The sequence below is a fragment of the Vombatus ursinus genome, unplaced genomic scaffold (assembly GCF_900497805.2).
Source record: "Vombatus ursinus unplaced genomic scaffold, bare-nosed wombat genome assembly UNPS02009062.1, whole genome shotgun sequence".
NCBI lineage: Eukaryota > Metazoa > Chordata > Mammalia > Diprotodontia > Vombatidae > Vombatus > Vombatus ursinus.
Window position 1 is genome coordinate 15,377,001 of NW_020948840.1, and position 20,901 is coordinate 15,397,901.

Here is a 20,901-nt window from a genome sequence, read left to right on the forward strand (position 1 = left end):
TCTCAATAAATATGAACACATTTTGGTTAGTTTTTTCTTTTATTTCTCAATCATAATAAGTACCCCATCCAACTGTGATCTGGGATCATGTGACCCTCATCTATCAGAATTGTGTCAAAGGGACCTGCCCCACCCCATTCATACCTCCCAGAAAGCTTGCCCTCTACAGTACTAATGACATTATTCTTAAGTACTACAGGAAATGCATCTCATATTATCCCTCAAGAATTCACAATACACAGATAAATACATATATAAATATTGAACACACAAAAATCCAGTTAGATGAGAAAGCATTTTTTTATAACTGATGGATAGGAAGGAGGGAGTGAAAGTTAGGGGTTGGCTCAAAGAAATGTCTAATTATGCAGATGAAGTTAAGAACATACCTGCCAGCTTACCTATCCTTGGTCATATTAGGATTTTCTATTAAACTCTCAGAATGAGGACAGGGAAGCATAACTAGTTCATTGTTCTCCCACTCAGTTCCTGCCTCAGAACAAAGGGATGACAACAGCTGATATGACTAGATTGAGAGGATAATTAGATGAGGTTATTAAGAGAGCAGAATATCCTTGATTCAAAACTTGAGTGACTCTTAAAAGGGGGTGGCAACTTCAGGGATACTAAAAATCTGTCCTAGACTTTGAAAAGTAGGCAGATTTAAATTGCCTTCAACTTTCAGAGGAAGTTGATTAGAAACTTCCTAGGAAAGAAGGTAATTATACCAGTACTGATAGAAATAGTAAGATGGAATTAAGGACATATAGGACTAGCCTTCTGCCCTTTTTAATGGCCTTTCTTTCCCTGGTGGGTAATGTAGTAGGCTGGCAGCAGGGTTTTTCTTCTCCCTGATAAGGAAAGGGCAAATAGCATCCTCTCACCCTCATCAAGACAGGTTGAACTAGGCCCAGGAGAGCTTCTAATTATAAGACTATACATGTATGTGTGTGTATGTTTATAGTCAATATTGAGAATTAGACTCTCAATTTATGGAAATTATTTTTGATGGATTTGTATGTATTAAGTTAGAAATTTCCCAGGAAGTCCATTATGTGACAAGTAGTCATTAAATATCTCTCTCCCTCTCTTGAGAAAAATTATCTTTTTATTTAGTTCAGGCTCAACCAACCTAGCCTCCTCTCATCTACTGCTTCAAAATCCCAAGCGTGCCTGGCTAAAAAGAGCCGATCAGTTACAGTGCCAAATCCCTGCCCCTGCTGATATTGTTAGGGACATGGGTGTCAATATGAGAAAAAGCAGTCAGCATAACACATAAGATTCCAATTTTTAGAAAAGCACTATATTAATGTCACTTATTTTTATCCTAACAAACAGCTTTCTCCCTATTACCTCCAAGATCAAACAGGAAATCCTCTATTCGGCTCTTAAAATCCTTTACAACCTGGCCCCTTTCTACCTTTCCAGTTTTCTAAGAGAGAGAGAGGCTGATGACTTTGCACAGCCATGCCTCTCTTAAATTCAATTCACGTGCAAATCAAGATATCAGCCGTGATGTCATGGGTCCCCTTCAAAAACGAAGGACAACAATACACCACTATACTCTTCTGTCACATACTCTGATCCAGTAATGCTTGCTTCTTTGATGGTCCTCACATAAGACAAACCATCTCCCCACTTTGAATGCTTGCCTCCTCATCTCTGTCTCCACCTCCTGGCTTCCTTCATATTTTAGTTAGAATCTCACCTTCTGCAAGAAGCCTTTCTGAGATTTATACACATACATATGCATATATATTCATATGCATATGTGTGTATATGTGTGTGAGAGTACATGTATGTGGGGGCAGAGAGGGGGAGAGAGGAAGAGAGAGAGAGAGAGAGAGAGAGAGAGAAAAAGAGGTAGAGTGAGAGGAGAAGGAGAGAACATGCATTCATTAGAATCTGAACCATGAGCTCATTAAAGCAGAGATTGTTTTTGCCTTTCTTTGTATCCCAGCACTCAAAAACAGTGACAGGCACCAAGTTAAGCATTTAATAAAATTCTTCTTGTTAACTAATCTTTCAATTTTGTGAAGCAACAGCACATCTGAAATCTATTATGTCTAATATCATGTCTTAATATCGTGACTTATTGATAAGAAATATTTTGTGAAGATTTAGGAAAAGGGGGTCCTTTTGCCAGTACCTCTCCCACTTTTTTGTCCAAACATGTATATATATCTGTTTAATCTATGGTTCTAATTTCTGTGTTCTCCACAGTGTCCCCTTTAGAATACTGTCTTTCTTAAATCATTCTGAATAGTATTCCTATTATAAAATCTGAATTCTTATGATTAAATCTGAAAATCATCAATCTATTCAGCTAAGTACTCATTTTAGGATTTATGTACATTTCTTGTAGTATTCCTGAGTTATTTATAATGCCATCTTTAGGTCATTCTTTAGCTACAACCAAATCTCCATCCAGATGTGGCTGGCATGTCGGTTGAAAGGATACTTGGCCATTTCAACTGTTTAGAATTTAGTTTGTATACTTGTTTTTAAAAAAAAAAGTCTAAATAAGGAGCATTTTATTGCTCACTGTTTCTAATTTTTGCCTCCAGTCCTTGATTGCTTTCTTTATTTAATACTCCTGAAATAGATATCTTAATGGAAAAAATGCCTTAAAATCAATATGGCAACAGTACCAGCAGAATTCAGAAGTTAATAATGAATTGGCCAGACTTTAATTCATACACTTTTTTCATGAAGATCATTAATACACAACTACATATACAAATAAAATGTCCTATACATTTTTCTTGTGAAAAAAATAAAGTCATTTAAAGCAGTTAGATGTCATACAAAAATAAATTTGTTAACATAAATCAAGAAAATTTCACTTAACTGTAAGTACTAAGGAGGTGGCAAACAGGCAAAATTTAACCAATGGTTCTCCAAAGCTTTCTAAAAATTCCTTTGGTCTGGTATTACAAGTCGCCATGATCTGGATCCAAACCACCTTTCTAGCTTTATTTCATACTATTTCCATTAATATAGTCTATGATCTAGCCAGACAAGGATCTTCACCATTCTCTGGGCTAAATTCATCCCTAAAATATTAGTTATTAATTTTTTAGTTATTAAAATTCCATAAAAGGTATTAGAGATATTAAGTTCCAAGGATAGACTCCCCTTCACATATATGTCCCTCTCATTTAGAATGCCTGATAATTTCATTAGCTAAAAAATGTGATAACTATTACAATTGCCACTGGGGGCAGTGCCAGAGCTCCTAAACATAAACTTAGAAATTCCTGGACTTTTCCCAGTTCAATAAACATTTACTGTTGATAAAAGAATCCACAGCAGATGTGGGTGGAGAGAGTGTCAGGAAGTTCTTGGAGGCATAGCACTTGAAGTAGGACCTCTGCAGTCTTTTCCTATGAAGGCAGGCTCCCTTAAAGAGAATGTTGAAGAGTTTACTTCAGATACAGTGTCCCAAAAGTCATAGTGCAGTTTTAAGCTTTAATACTTTAACACTGCACATTTAACATTGACTTTTGGGACACCTTGTATAAGGATTCTTCATTTTGCTGGAAAAAATGAGTTCCTCCCATCTTCCCCTTTTATTCTGCCCTAGGCATGCAGAGAAACTTGGATTCAAAACACAGAAAGTATCAGGGAGCTTTATTTCTCCTGCCAAAGGAATCTATTCTAGAATGCTTTGGAATAACATAATCCTCCCTGAAGTAAAAGCTGCTTTTTATCCTATCTCTACCTGGAACTCTATGTTTTGGAATGGTTCTGAAGGTTCACATGGACGACTGCTGTTGCTTAACATAACATTTTCCCTGAAGCTTGTAATATGTATAATTATTAAATTAGAATCAGTTCATATTTCATTACCTGTGAATAACAATAACCCGGACCCCTATATGTGAAATTGGGCAGGTGCTATGGCTGCTCCGTGAGGAGTTCAGAGTACAGACATTAAAGATAAATGCTGAAGGGGCGGGTCAGATCATAACAGGAGAGTTTGTAGACATATCTCAGAGCACTAGCCAAAGCAGTGGCCTTCCTATTTACCAACCTTTTGGCAAACAGAATAACATACCTGCCACCACTGTCAAGCAAATGATGGAGAAGAAGGGTCATATAAAACAGGAAAAGGGGGGAAAGTCTAATTACCTTCATGATGGTACAGAGTGAATCCCAGAAAGTCCTAGTGTAATCAGAATTTCTGGTCTCTTGCTGGAGCATCCATTTGTACCAGTAAGTTAACAATTTGCCGTAAGTACAAATGATAAACATATTACCCAATTCCATCTCAGGAAGGAAAGCACTATAAAGTAATTTGTGAGAGAATTACCACTAGGAACCAGAGGCTTAAGACTACTTCCTACAGTGTATCTGTAAGTGGAATCTCTTACTGAGCCATTTGGAAGCTACCTCACAAACTAGAATATTGACTCTCTCAGTTTTAAAATCCTGATGATGTATAGCTGGCTGCCAGACCATTTGTGAGAGGTAGTTATTTATTACCTATTCCCTCAGCACCTCCAAAAAGAAAAGCTGAAAGGGCTTAAATTCTATACATTAAAATGTATTATTGGCATAAAAGACTACTAATTAGAGCAAGGAAGGAAGGACTGAAAGAAAGAGGGAAGGAAAAGAGAGAAGGGAGAAACAAAGGAAGGAAGGAAGGAAGAAGGAGGGTGAAAAGCATTCACAAAATTAAGTGTACTAAGCACTATGTTAAGCACTGGGTATATAAATACAGAATCATGAGACCCTGTTCAGAACAACATTCTAGTAAGAAGAGATAACACATAAGAGAGTGTTAGTAAGGGAAGGGTGTTTTGGTTTGGAAAATCAACAAGAATGTTAAGTACGAAGCAGCGGTAGTACTGATTTGATTATTGTTCCCAAAGGCAAGAAGTGACAGTGACAAAGAGTGGGGGTGGGGGTGGCTGGCAGAGGTAAGAGGAAGTTGGAAAGAAGATGAAAGTAGCCGGCCAGGATGGCTGATCAGGTAGAATGTGAAACAAAATCTGGGGATCAGGGCTGGCTATCTAAGGTAAATCATGTGTTTCCTCTGCTGGCTGACTCACCAATCTGGACAACAATCTCCTGGGGGTGTTTCCAAAGCTGAATGGATTCAGCTGTCTAGGTTACGGTCTCAAGGAGGTCCCACAGTCAAGGAGAAGCAACTTCAAGGATGGCAAGGGAATGGTCCAAGTGGATAGTCCCACAGTCTATAAGGACACCTCTTAATCAAAGGCCAACAAATCACATCTATATAGGACTTCATTACAAAATGTTCTAACACTTCAACAATTTATGTATATTTATTCATTCATATAATACTTATTAAGACTCATGCTAGATGATGGGAGAAATACAAACTTTAGAGAAGATGAAAGATCCTTGTCTTATCCTCAAAATTTACAACAAAGATAATAATAACTTTTATATACTATTTCAATATTTGCAAAATGCTTTACATACATTATCTCAATTTGATCTTCACAGCAACCCTGCTAAATATCCACAGATATTATTATGCCTATGTCCAAATAAGGAAACAGAGGCCTGGAGACTAGCCAACAGTCACAGAGCTGGTGAATGTCACAGGTGGGATGAAAATGCGGGTCATCCTGATTCAAAATCCAGCATTCTTTTCATTATGCCATACTGTCTACCTAACAAATATCAATATATTAAAAAATGTGCACATACATATCACATAAAGGAGCCCATAGCAAAGTTATATTTCCTTGATGTACTTTAGTTTGGTGGTAAAATCGTATAGCTATAAAATCTTTACTTATTTCTAGGGTCAGATATTGTGAACCACTGCTAACTTATCAACTAGGATTGAATACAAAAAAGTGGGACAGAGACTACTGTTCCAAGCTACCTGTCCAGTCTTGTATGCTGTTCTCATTCACAAACGCTTCCATTCAGCGTAACTGATCTTCTTCCTAGCCTTCACACCTGACACCTCATCACCTATTTCCATGCCTTTGCCAAGGTTCTTCCCAATGCCTTTCAGAGGCCCTAATTTTCTTTAAAGTTCAACTGAAGCCCCATTTCCTACATAGGACCTTTCTTCACCTCCTAAGGGGTCACTGTCTCGCCCTGTATTCATATTATATGTGCTTAGTCTATACATGTTCTTTCCCCTTGGAAAATTTCCCTTATGTAAATTTCTTCCTTGTGTAGTTCCATGACTTAACAGTCAGTGCCTGGAACATGAGCAAAGGATCAATAAATGCTTACTGATTTGTATTTTGTGAGAGGAACTATAAAAACATGAGAGAAGAAAACAAGGGAAGAGCCAAGTAAAGATATCCCAAACATATAAGCTGGGACCTGATTGATCTTAACCCTTTTAACAATGCAAGAAAAGGCAAATGGGGGGGGGGGGGGGGGTAGAGCTTACACATCAGTACCGAGATTTCTGAGAGTAAAGAGGAATATGAGTTGTAGGACCAGGTAGACAACATTAGAGCCCCACATTCATATGCTGTTAAAGAAGGGCCACTTACCCAAATGAAAAGTCAGAGAATTAATCAAACTGATATGCAATTATTAAGTATCTGCTATGTGTCCTCAGGCACCATGCTAGACAGAGGGAATAAAAGACAAAAATGAAAGTCCCTGCCCTCAAGCAGCAACTCTATTCTAACAGGAAGACAACACATACTGTACAAGTATTTACAAATATATAAACAAAACAAATACAGGATAATGAGAGTGGGCACTAGTAGCTGGCAGGATTAGAAAAGACTTCAGGTAAAAGGTGACTTTTGTGTTCAATTCTGAAGGAAACAAGGGATTCTAAGATACAAAGGTGAGGAAAGAAATATATGCCAAGAATGGGGAATAGGTAGTGTAAAGTATGCAATTTTTTCCAATCCGACCCAACTTGATCCCTCTTTTTGCTACAATTTATTGTCCATTTGTGATATCCATTAAAATACATATACAACATATAGGAATTAGAATCTGCTTATCCAGCAGCATGCTATAATATAAATGATATGTAACATTAATTTGCTTTCTTTTTTTACCACAGTTGTACCAGATAAAGGTTCAGGTCTTTTCCAACTCCTTAACTTCTGTGAGCCAGTGATAGTGGAACCAGTGGTTCACAAACGAAGTCTCTAACATCAATGTAATATATTGACAACCTATCAGAAATTCTGCTTGAAGTCGTCTGAGAAGGGGGAAACCACTACCTCTTGCTACCTCTTGAAGCAAATCATTCCACTCTAATTTTAAGATTTTTTTTTCCTGAAAACCAATAAATATTTGAAGCTTTGCAGTGTCCACCCACTGCTCCTGGTTCTTCTGTCCTCTTGAGGCCAGTTAGTCAGTTAATAAATGTTTATTAAATGCTTACTAAGTGCTAAACACTGTGCAAAGTGCTAAGGGGTAAAGCAGAACACATCTATTGGAGGGATATATCCTCATATATCCTCCACATATCCTCAAATACTTGAGGACAGCTAGCATAACCCTGCTATTTTCTAGGCTAAACATGCTCAATTCCTGATATGACATGGACTCAAGACCCTTCAGCATCCTGGTTGCCCTCCTCCAGCTTATCAATGTCTTAACATCCAGGACTGAACACAGTTAGGGCAGAGCAGAATTAGGAGATCCCAATTCTTAGAAGCTATGTCTTTCATAACTGATACATGGAGCCACCCTCTTCCTCTCCCACACCAATCACCCAGTGTCTATAAGGTAATTGGAGGGCCCAAGTCTGGACTTGAGCCAAGTAAGCTTCTCTCTCCCTCAATGCCCAATATTTCTGCCAATGCCTCTTTCCCCTCCTCTCCTCCTGGCAAGAGTGGTGCTAACCCCCTCTGTATGCTGAAAAGAACCTAGAATCTCCCCTCCACTCTGACTCTTAGGACTACTCCCTTCTCATTAATGGTGGTAGACTGGTAAAAGAACATTCAGGTGCCCTACCAAGTTGAATCCTCCTAAATATCTTGTGTCCCTTAATTAGAATCTGAGATCTTAGAGGGGAGGGACTGTCTTCTTTTTCTATTAGTATCCCTAATACTTGACACAGCGATGGACACAAAGTAAAAACTTAATTTTTCATTCATTCAATAATGAGGATAGATCACTATTAAAAATCTAAGGAGTTATTTCCTTTCTTGTCTGTTTAATGCCCTTCCAGTTTCATCTATAAATGGTCTTAGGATGACAAAGCTTAGATTAGCACCAAGCTTTCTGGAGGCTCATTTTCCTCTCACTCTTATGAGGGAATACCGATCATCATTTTCCATCATCCTTCTCTGACATTTTGCAAACGAGCTTTTACTTTAAAAAACTGTTGTCCTTGGATGCTATGTTTATTTGCTTAGCAAGGGGATTCAGTGTTGCTGGGGATTTCTTAGTGACTGTTCTGCATCAGACTGGAAAAAAAAAGTGAAGTGTCACACTTTATTTTTCTAGCTACTTTACTGCCACACCTTGAGGAAGGTCTCATTTCACTTGAGTCACAAGACTGACATTCTGTATGGTGCCAAGAAAATTAGCAGGGGCAGAAAATGGCATGAATGTTGGGTCTTCAGAGAAACATCAGGAACCAAAGTGAGGGGAGTGGTGAGGACAGAGGGTCTTTCTTCCAGGGAGTGTGATCTACCTTTTCAAGCTTTATGGTAGGACATCAGCACAAATCTGAACTGAGTGAAGAATACAGCCCATTAGGGCTAGTGTAAGCACAGAATTTCTTGGCAGAATACTATATATTTGAAAATCTAGAAAATTAGTATTAATACTAAACAAAGTGGACAGCAAGGTGATGTGGTAGAAAGAGTGCCAGATCTGGAATTTGGAAGACTCTTCTTCCTGAGTTCAAATCTAGCCTCAGGCACTTCCTAGTGGTGTGACCCTGGGCAAGTTACTTAACCCCATTTACCTTAGTTTCCTAATCTGTAAAATGAGTTGGAGAAGGAAATAGCAAACCACTCCAGTATCTTTGCCAACAAAACCCCAAATGGGGTCACCAAGTCAGACACAACTGAAAAACGACTGAATAACAACAACTAAACAAAGTATCCTTTCATTGCCAGGAAGAGAACTTTTATGGATGGAGAAAATAATGGTGCCCCTGAAACTAGGATGGGCTCTCCCCATAACTTGGTTCTAGGTATCTATTATGGAGTTCTAACTTTAATTTCCCTACTATTTCCTCTCTCACTTTAATCAAACTGCTGTTTCTAGAACATACCTCACATTTTTCTACCTACATGCTATTCCTTCTACCTGTAATGTCCTCATACCACATCTCTACCTGACACATCCTTATCACACTTGTCACCCCTTGAGAAGACAAGCAATGTGACACTGATTATACATGTGAAATCATCTAAAACATTGCCATATTAGCCATGCACCAAAAGAAAACTCACACAAAAGAAAAAGTACTTGTCCAGATTAAACCACAGCTGCTCCAAGGTCCCTTAGTTTGATTTCTGTGACTGTGTTGGGTGAGTGCAAGTCTAGCCTCTTTTTATTATACCACACTGCCCTTCTAAGAGAGTTCATTCCATCCCCTTCCCTCTCTGGCTAGAGGACCAATGTTCTTTAAAAAAAATTGGGGAGGGAAGAAGAAAATAATTAGCTATAGGATGCTCATTTAACTTACAGGTGTCTGATGCCCTTCAGCCAATAACTTCTGCAACATTTGCAAGAAGTTAAATGAGTGGCAAAAACTTCCAGAGTATACACAGTGGCAAAATTATACCTCAAGGGGATCTACAACCAATACATGAAAAAAACAAGATCAGTCACTGGGATGTGGTGGTACCAACTTTAACAGCCTTGCAAACTGACTTCAATTTTTAATGACACCTCACAGACCTCCTACAAGTCAGGGCCTGATTTATTGTTTTGCTTATTGTCTAAACCAAGAAAAGTGTTAATAATGCAATTAAACTTAAAAGTGTATATGTGTACATTTCTACTACTTCCCCCATCCTGGTTGTTAAATATTTACCAGCGCCCCATGTATTACTCTATAAACACTGCTTGAGCTCAGCAGGAGGGCAGTAGAAGGCTCAGAGAATGAAGACACCACCAGACTGGAGGACTGGTGATTACAGGATGATGATGATGATGAACAACGACAATAACAGCAATAGGCATTTATATATGAATTAAGGTTTGCAAAGTGCTTTACATGCACTATGTCATTTGAGCCTCACAATAGCCCCGAGGTCAGCATTCAGGACATGACAAAGGCACTACCAATTCAGTTTCTGTTCTGTAATGCCACATTTTCCAATTTTTTTTTTAAATAAGGGCCTCCAGGGCCTTAATTGATTGCACTACTGTCACATATTTAGATGACATCTTAATTGTGAGGCAGTGTAGTGTGGTAGAGAGAATTTGGGTTTAAATGCTTAAATGCTACCTGTTACTTATTACTACCTATGAGATCCTGGTCAGATCCCTTGACTACTCTGGGCCTCGGCACACACATATGTCAAATGAAGAGACTGAACCCAAAAGCACTTTGGAGTTATCCTTCTATCATACTAATATTTTCAACCATGTGACCTGAATATACCCAGCAGGAATACAGACCTTCTATTAGTCAGTCAACAAACATTTATTAAGCACCTACTATGTGCCAGAGACTGTGCTAAGCATGGGGATACAAAAAAAGGTAAAAGACAGTTCTTGCCCTCAAGGAGCTACAATCTAATGGGCAGACAACTTGCAAACACCTATGTATATATGCAAGCTATATGCAAGATAAATAGGAAAAAATCAACAGAGGAAAGTCTCTGTAATGCAGCATTTAGAAAAGTTCCAGAGACATGATTTCTGGGGGATTTAATCATTTTATTAATAATGCCGGCATTTTCATAAAAGGACAGTCATTTGGCCATCTCTCTCTTACACCAAAGACAATCATGGAGGCTGGCTCACGGTTTTTATGTCCTTTTGGAAGAGGAGTGTTCAAAAAGATGGTAATCAATGCTGATTGGTTAGCAATTAATGAGAGAATGAATATTACAATGAAGGGCAGAGAATGACATCTTGTCACTCTTAAATAGAGAGACTATCTCTGTATATGTATTATCTCTATACCCCAACTATCCCTAGCCTTGGGCAATTTAGACAAAAGGGTCTGTCTCCACCCAAACTTGATTGAATGGAATACACCTAAGACTAGAGATTCCTTCTAAGGTTGGTCCCATAGAGGGTCCCATAGAGGAGAAAGTTAGCTCAACCTTTAGAGACTGAGGTCTTGAAATGAGGATAGAGAAAAGAGGGAACTCTGAATCTCCCCAAATCATCAGCTATTAATAATCATTTCTCTCAGGAATTAAGGGGAAATTATAAAGGCTTCCTTGGAAGCCAGAGACACCAGGAAACAGAGGTAAGAAGGGAAGCCAGGGACTAGAGAGTTTCAGGATTATAGCATTCCTTCCTTACCCATATACAAATACACAAAAAAATGCACAGATAACCACCTCTCCTACAAAACAATGATGTCAATAGGAACTTGTGGGATCCTTCCAATCAATTCATTTTGAGTCCAACAATTTTCTCATGTTTATGAACTTTTACTAGTATTTATTACATGAGTTCTCTCATGTGATAATTTCATCACTGTACAACCATGCACAAGCATGCTTAATAGGGAATCTATGAGGCTAGAGGTCTGAATGTTAATTGGTTCATGTCAGCCTGACTCTAATGGTCAAGTTCAGCTAACCATCTGACAAGAAACCATATGGCTCATTCCTTTCAGCACAAAATTCATAGCACTGTAATGGAACTCTATGGCATATGTATAAATTAAGTGGATTTTTTTTCATGTAATAATTCAGGTTTTTTACCTAAATTCATTGTATGGGTAACTCTCCCAGGTCTGCTGTAGTAGCCACAGAACTGGGTAAGGACACTGAGAAAGACTGATCTGCAAGGCAGTCTTGAAAGAAATAATCTGTGTTTTTGTTGTTGTTCTTCCAATTCTTTGTGACTCCCTTTGGAGTTTTCTTGGCAAAGATACCGGAGTAGTTTACCATTTCCTTCTCTATCTCATTTTACAGATGAGGAAACTGAGGCAAACAGGGTTAAGTGATTTGCCCAGGGACACACAGCCAGGAACTGTCTGTGGGCATATATTTGAGCTCAGGTCTTCCTGACTCCAGGTCTGTTGCTCTTTCCACTGCACCACCAAGCTGCCTGTGAGTAAAGACTACTAATGTGGAACAAAGGCCACACATACCACTGGAGGGGAGTGCTTAGCTGCCTTCATTTCTGGTATGTAAAAGTACACAGTTCTTGCTCTGTAAAATCGCACGATGCAAACTTGACTCCACCCTCCCAAAGGTGGCAGCAGGGGAGGCAGCTGCTGTGCTGTGATGCAGCAGGTGGCAGGGATCCTTCTCTCCAGGCACTGAAGCCCCTCTGGCAGCAGAGGCACAGAGGCGCAGTGGGGGTGGGGTCAATGGACTTCGAGGGGAGGGCGAAGTCTGTACTAAACTGAGAACTGTCTACATGGAAATTTGGGGGGAGATTGTTTTCATCCTTTAATGTTCATTAATACATTGTAATCTCTCCCTGTCTTCTCTCCTTCTCCCATTCTCTTCTCCCTCTCAGATAGATAGATAGATAGATAGATAGATAGACAGACAGACAGACAGACACATGCGCACTCTCTGGCAAATAATTTAACTTGCCATTATGTACATATCCCTACATGCAGTAAGAGATGGGGGTATGGGGGAGCAGAGAGAAGGTTAGTATGGTGAAGAATGGAAATTCTTACAGGAAATTAAAAGTTTTAATATGAAGAATTATGTTTTTCACACAGAAAATAGCATTATGTTTAGTAAAAGACCATGATTAAAATTACTGCAAATAATTCCAATTTTATTTAAAAAATAGCAACATATTTGTTTACATTTAAAACTTCCAATATTCTTTATAGATATATTAGTGAAATAGAGATAAAACTGAAGATTCAGCTCAATAAAAATAGATTATCTTTTTTTCAATTCAAAAATTATCTCTGGACTAATAATCAGCCATTCTAAAGTGTACTGACAGTTTGTAAAGGATTTTAAATAAGCTGTTTGGGTCATGTTTGTTAAAGTCAAATGCGTAAAAAATGAAAAACCTCAGAAGTACAAGTCCAGAAATTTATGAAAATCTAATTTAACAAAATCTTCACAATTTTGGCAGCTGGATGATGGTCTGTGGGGCTGAATTTATGAAGAGACTCCTACCTACTTTCAATTTTCCCACTACCATAGATCACCATGGGAGTTCCTGAAAATACACTTCTGTCATCTTTACATGCCTTTAGAAACAGACTGGATGACAATGTTTCCAGGCTACGTGATCTTATATTATCTATATTCCTTAAAATTTATAATTTCCCTGGATTTCATCATCATGTTACAGTTTAACAATTTAAGAATCATAATTACAATGGAATTTGATGGCATCAGGTTCTATTACAGAAATTTTACTTCAGTATTTTAGCCAGTTTTTGGTCACTACTTTTTCCCTACCTCAATTCTTTAAATGCCCATTTGTTCATTTAAGCCCTCTCAAAGAATCAATCATTATGATCATATAAGGGGACAAAACATATTTGCATACAGTCTCTATCGATTTTGTACTTGTTTATTATAAAATAAAGCTCAACTCCCCACTCCCTACCCCCTATATACTCCTCTTTCCATACTTCCTTTACTTCCTCACAGTGCATCTAAACTACAGGAATTAGCCCACCTCTATCAATGATTCCTGCATGGTTAGACAGAATACCTCACTGGACTTCTATTCTTCCAATCATTTATGTCTCATGTTCCACCGTTATCCCACAAAGAATTACATCTATGACAACTGGACACTAAATACATTTGTGACTAAATTGTATCACCTTCCAAAATACATCATTAAATCCCGTTACTAAGTGCCAAGTAGGCAGGGTAGTTTTTCAAATAAAAAGATCTGAAAACTATTCAACAACATGATTGTGCTTCCAGAAGCAGGGCTCCTTCTTGCCTAATCGCCCTGCAACCTAACTGGATTAGGGTCACTAAAAGGACAAATCCCCTACACATTTTAATTGTCCATGCCAGTATTTTCCTATGTTTGTATGGTCACTAGCCACATGTGGTGAGCTGGTAAAAGTTAACTAGCTAATGGCTGTTTCAAAGGAACCACAAAATACTGACCCCTTGGATGTGTGCAAATGATAAGAACATTTCCTGGGGTCAAATAGGCAAGCAAATGGACTTTGCTTTATTCTCTTATTAGCTGAAATCAATTCAAACTAACTCTGTCTCTCTCTCTCTCTCTCTCTCTCTCACACACACACACACACACACACTCTCTCTCTCTCTCTCACATATACATACACACACACTCTCTCTCTCACACACACACACACTCTCACACACACACACACACACACTCTCTCACACACATTCTCTCTCCCTCTCTCTCTCACACACGCACACACACACACACACACACACACACACAATATTAGAATGGACTACAAAAATCAAAGGATGATTATATTTTCTTAAATTCAAAACTCTACGTTCATAACCAAATTCTGTAAACATTACAAAAACTCTAGTTTGGTTGTCAATGACATATTTTTTTCTCTTTTAAATGCAGTGACACAATGAGACACAAAGACCCAAACAATCCTCCCCCACCCTTAAAATACATTTCATGAAGACTGACAAAATGATTTGCTGGGATTTTTCTCCTATCCTTGATATATAAATTCTATTATTTCCTACATTTTGAGTAAAATATTTTTTAATTTCAAGCTTTTTTGGCTTATCTTCCAAACTGCTATGATTTAGTATCTTCTCCAAGTCATGCTCATATGAACCAAGAACTCAGCACTTACAGTCATTAATAACTGAACCAGATAATTAGAATTTGAACACATGGTATATAATCATCTACTTGGAATGTAAAGCCTATAGGCTAAGAAAGTTATAAATGGCAATATAAAGGACCCCAACAGTTTCCATGTAATAGCTGGCAGAACCTAGAATAGTTGGAGGCAGTACTTAGCTGAAGATTAAAATTTTACTAACCTTACAGTTAGGCATCAGTTCTTTTTCCATTCTCTCATTTTCTCCTGACAACTCCAACATTCATTCCCACCATTAAATATCATTTTAAAGCATGCCCTAATATTTTATTTGCTGTCAGCTCTTATTCCTACTATGCTTGGACTCCCTATTTTCTCTAGGCTCTCTAAAAATCTTCATTTTCTTGTCTCAGATCTTCTCTCATGAATACTACCCAAAGTTTTGCCCTTCTAATAAGAAGACCTGAATTCAAATCTCACCTCTGACAATTACTATCTGGGTGGCATAGCACAAGTTTCACTTAACCTCCCCTGGCTTCAGTTTCTTCATCTAAAATGAAGGGAGAGAAATAGATAGGCTTCAAGGTCTCTGCCTGATCCAGAGCTATGATCCTACCATTTATGAACAATCAAATCAATAAACATTCACTGAATACCTACTATGTGGTAGGTACTACGGTATGATTGGTATTACAGATCTTTACCTTCAAGGAATTTCAATCTAGTCAGAGAAAGTAGACAAAAACATGAATATTTACATTTTCATCTAAGATTTAAATAACATTGCAAGGTAACAAACAGAAGAGACCACAAGACAATATATGATTACTGTTGTCACGGTCTGTCACATTATATAGAGATCAGAAGGGTGATGAATATTTCAAACTAGGATCATCTTGAAAGGTTATATGTAGGAGGTGAGATTTAAGCTGAGTTTAAAAGGGAAGGCATAACTCACATATGCAGAGATGACAGTGAGAGCCACTTAAGGCAGATTTGTTGTTGTACAGTCATTTTCAGTAATGTTTGACTCTTCATGCCCTATTTGGGGTTTTCTTGACAAAGATACTGGAGTGGTTTGCCATTTCCTTCTCCAGCTCATTTTACAGATGAGAAAACTGAGGCAAACAGGGTTAAGTAACTCTCCCAGTGTCACACAGCTAGTGTCTGAGAGGCCACATTTGAATGCACAAAGATGAGTTTTCCTGGGCACTGCGCCACCTAGGTGCTTAGATAAAGTCACTTAGCCAAAAGCACAAAGCAACTCTGAGGGATAGTGTTAATTGCTACAATAGAAGGGTAAGTAGTGGGAGATAAGGGTAGAAATGTAGGATATAATCAGACCATGAAGAGATAGTTTGGATTTTATCCTGTTGGCAATGTGAAATCATTTGAATGGTGAAATGACAGAAAAACTGATTTGGCAGGAATAAAAGGAAGACTGTATTGGTTATGTAGTGGCATGCATCTAGGGTAGTCAAAACTCCTTTGATAAGAGGAAAGTAGTTATATATATTTCTCTGCTTGAAAGATCAGTGCAGGGGTGAGGAAGGGAGTGTCAGCTAAAGTGGTTTACACTTCTGGGGACAATGAGACACTGTAAATAAGGGAGCACTGAGAGTCCATAAAGCACTAGTGTTTATCACTGGCTAATCTGATTCTACTAAAATAGAACATGACAAAGCTAGATTGGTGTTCTTTGGGAATCGTGACTAGTAGTTTGGTCTGGGACTTAGTTTTGTGGACATGGCCTCTAGGTGGTGCTGGGAACCACTGTCTGGGTAATCCTTTTTATGAGCTCTGTGGCTCCCTGTGACTTATGTCTAAAAGGCTGGAACTATATGAGGTAAAATCTTGTCCACCCAAGCAACCTATCTGTTTGCAGGATAAATCAGCTGCAATCATCCCAGGAATTGCCTGTGATTTTAGATTAATCCCAAGTGAGTTCTAAAGGTGTGAAGTTGAATAATTTGTAATGAATGACCTAAGCATCAGAGCCCTATAATGTTAAATGACTTTAAGAGGGTACAGAAGATAAGGAGTAATGTTGGATAATTATTATAGTCCATGGAGAAATAAAAGGCATGAAGCAAGTGGCAGAAGCAGACTAGGAAGGATGGATTTAAAAGAGAACACAAAGAAAGAATTAAAAGGATTTAATGACTTGATTAGATGGGGGAAAGAATGGGGGCAAGAGTAGCAAAACAGGAAGAAAGCCAAAGACTTACAGGATTCATACAAAGGCTAGTAGAAGTTGGAATATGGTGTGAGATTTTGGTCTATGCCCAGTTTCTGCCATACTCTTTTACAGTTTTCCCAGCAGTTTTTGTCAAAGAGTGGGTTCTTATCCCAGAAGCTGGGGTCTTTGGGTTTATCAAATAATAGATTACTATAGTCATTGACTACTGTGTCTTGCATACTTAACCTATTCCATTGATTCATCACTCTATTTCTTAGCCAGTATCAAGTAGTTTCAATGGTTGCTGCTTTATCATACAATTTAAGATCTGGAATGGCTAGGCCACCTTCCCCTGTATTTCTTTTCATTAGTTTCCTTGATATTCTAGACCTTTTGTTATTCCAAATGAATCTAGTTATTTTTTCTAACTCTATAAAATAATTTTTTGGTAGTTTGATTGGTATGGCACTGAATAATTAATTAGCTTAGGTAGAATTGTCATTTTTATTATATTAGCTTGGCTTACCCATGAGCAACTGATGTTTTTCCAGCTGACTTTGTCTGTGTGAAAAGTGGTTTGTAATTGTGTTCATTTAGTTCCTGGGTTTGTTTCAGTAGGTAGACTCCTAAATATTTTACAATGTCTACAGTAACTTTAAATGGAATTTCTCTTTCTATCTCTTGTTGTTGGGCTTTGTTGGTAATATATAGAAATGCTAATGATTTACGTGGGTTTATGTTATAGCCTGCAATTTTGTTAAAGTTGTTTATTATTTCAAGTAGTTTTTTACTTGATTCTCTAGGATTCTCTAAGTATATCATCATATCATCTACAAAAAGTGATAGCTTTGTTTCTTCTTTGCCTATTCTATTACCTTCAATTTCTTTTTCTTCTCATATTGTTAAAGCTAACATTTCCAGTACGATATTGAACAACAGTAGTGATTAGGGACATCCTTTCCAAACAGACAATTTTCTTTTTTTTTTTTGGCAATGGGGGTTAAGTGACTTGCCCAGGGTCACACAGCTAGTAAGTGTTATGTGTCTGAGACCAGATTTGAACTCTAGTCCTTCTGAATCCAGGGCCGGTGCTCTATCCACTACGCCTAGCTGTCCCCAACAAACAGGCAATTTTCAAAGGAATAAATTCAAGGTATCAACAACCACACGAAAGAGAGAAAACAGAAAGGTAAATAAATCAAAGACTAAAAGGGAGTCAGTTGTGCAATGGTTAAGCAAAATATGGCCTATAAATGTAATATTACTATGCTATAAGAAACAATGAATTGGATAATTTCAGAGGAAACTGAGAAGACTTCTAAAACCAATGCAGAACAAAGTGAGCAGAGCTAGAACAATTTATATAATGACAACAACATTAAAAAGGAGAAACAACTTTGAAAGACTCTCAAACTCTGATCAATGCAATGATAAACCATGAATCCAGAAGACTGAAGATGAAACATGCCACTCACGTTCTGGCAGAGAAGTAATGTAATTAATGTGGGAATTTGTTTTGCTCACCTTTGCATGTTCATGAATTCTATGTTACATGTAAATTTTAATATATTAACATATTATCCAGATAGCATTATTTAAACATTATATGTTTAATAAAAATATTATTTTGAAATATATATATATTGTTATATATTGCTTTTTGAGGTTTTGTTGATATTGTTAAATTAGGGTGGAGTAAAAGTTTTAAAAGAAAAAAAATTTATTTTTTTTTAATGCTCCTTTAACCTATACTTAAATGGAATGAATCAAGTTCCCTTTGTCATCCTGGTTAACTTCCTTTGGATACTCTGGTGTTATCAATGTCTTTCCTAAAATGTGTCTTCTAGAACTGAACAAAATGCTCCAGATGTAGTCTACTGGGGACAGAATACATTAGGACTACCACCTTTGTTCTGCTCTCAATGCAGTCTGAGATATCATTAGCTTTGATCTCACAATTCACACACACATGCATATACATGTGCACACACACGTGTATACATACACACACACTAAACCAGCACAGGTCTGCTTCAACTGAACAGCTGTCTCGCCATGCCTCTCCCTCCTGGTACCTGTGAAGCTGACTTTTTTAAACCCAAAGGTAAGATTTTAAGCATTTGTCCCTATTAAATGTCATTGGATTAGATTCAACCTACTGGTCTAGCCTGCTTAGCTTTTATTAGATGCTGTCATCCTGAATTACTTATCTCTACTCCTACCTTTCTGTCATCTGCAATTGTGATAGGTATGCCATCTGTGCCTCACCTAAGTCAGAAATAATAAAAATGTCTGCACAAAATAGATAGGTTTTCCTACTAGAGACTTCCCTTCCACAATTAAAACTTCTTTCTTCGATCTCTTTGTGATGTGAATCTTGTGGTGCTAATGACAGTATCAGATAGTATTTCAAGTAAGAAGATCACAGCTCACTTGGATTTGGAAGGGATCTTAAAGTAACCTCTAGTCCAAAGCACGTATGTTATATATAAGGAAAATAAGGCTTAGAGAGGAAAAAGTAAGTTGGCCACCAATAAGGGCAATAACGGGAGGAGCTAGAAATCATCCCCAAATCTTCTAACTCTAATTCAGTTCTTTTTTCATAACAGTGCTTTAGTAATAATGCCATATCTGGGCTGCTCATGCAATTCTATTTTAGGTTTGGTGGTTTGGTTTTCTATCACCATGGAGCATAAAATGGCATTCCTATTTTTAAAATTATGGCACCAGAGATACAATATCAACAAACCTCATTTGGAAAAGTCTGAAGAAGTTAACATACCTTTTAAGTCTTTCTTCTAGGTATGCAGTGTGTTCCTAAGGTTACTCATGTATCATGAAAGCTGCCAGAAAGTGTGAGGACCCCTACATTGATCAATATTCTGGGCAATTTGCAAAAAATTTTTAACATTCAAAAATTTCACTGTCAGTAGGACATGAGTTTGTATTTCACAACAGTGATGCTGGGGGGTATGCTTAGTTATATACCTTTATCTGAGTCTCTCAGTGATGGTTATTCAGTACAAAAAGGCTGACCAGAATTATATACAGTGTGTTTTATGGTAATTGAAGAGTTATTCTATATAGCTTCCTCAATAAATGTTGTTCTTTGTCATTTCAGAACACACTGTGGGACAAGAAACCCAAATATGCTGTATAAATTGATGAGATTCTATTTACAAATCTAGGAGCTAAGACTGTGTACTCATTGCTTTCATTAACATGTTGAATATTTATTGGTGAAACTATAATCTGGTCCATGAATTCTGGAAATCAATTTGGAACTATGCCCAAAAAAACTATTCAACTGTGTGTACCCTTTGAGCCAACTGAACCACTACAGGATTCACGTCACAAAGAGATCAAAGAAAGAAGAAAAGGACCCATATGCACACAAATATTTATAGCAGCTCTTTTTGTGTTAGCAAAGAATTGGAAACTGAAGGGATATCCATCAATTGGGGAATAGCTGAACAAGTTGTGGTATGGTTGCAATGGAATACTACTGTGCCATAAGAAATGATGAAGAGGCTTCAGAAAAACCTGGGAAGATTCATATGAACTGATGCAAAGTGAAGTGAGCAGAACCAGAAGAACAACTTTTATTGTAGCAATATGGCAAAGACAAACAACTTTGAAAGACTGAGGAACTCTGATCAACACAAGAACAAACCACAATTCCAGAGGATTCATGATGAAATGCTTTCCACCTTTAGATGGTAAAGTGATAGACTCACATACTGAGGCGTTTTTGGTTTGTTTTTTGTTTTTTTGAACATTTCGAATGAGAGAATTTGTTTTGCTTGATTGTATAATTGTAACAGGGGTCTTGCTTTTCTTGTTTTTCAATGTGGGGAACAGAAGAGGGAGAGAATGTGGA

At 37.7% G+C, this 20,901-nt stretch overlaps 1 protein-coding gene across 2 annotated transcripts in view; it reads right to left on the reverse strand.

The window, feature by feature from the left end:
• Positions 1–20,901, reverse strand: part of LCLAT1 (lysocardiolipin acyltransferase 1) — a 141,322-nt gene that overhangs the window by 60,212 nt on the left and 60,209 nt on the right. The window lies entirely within an intron of this gene.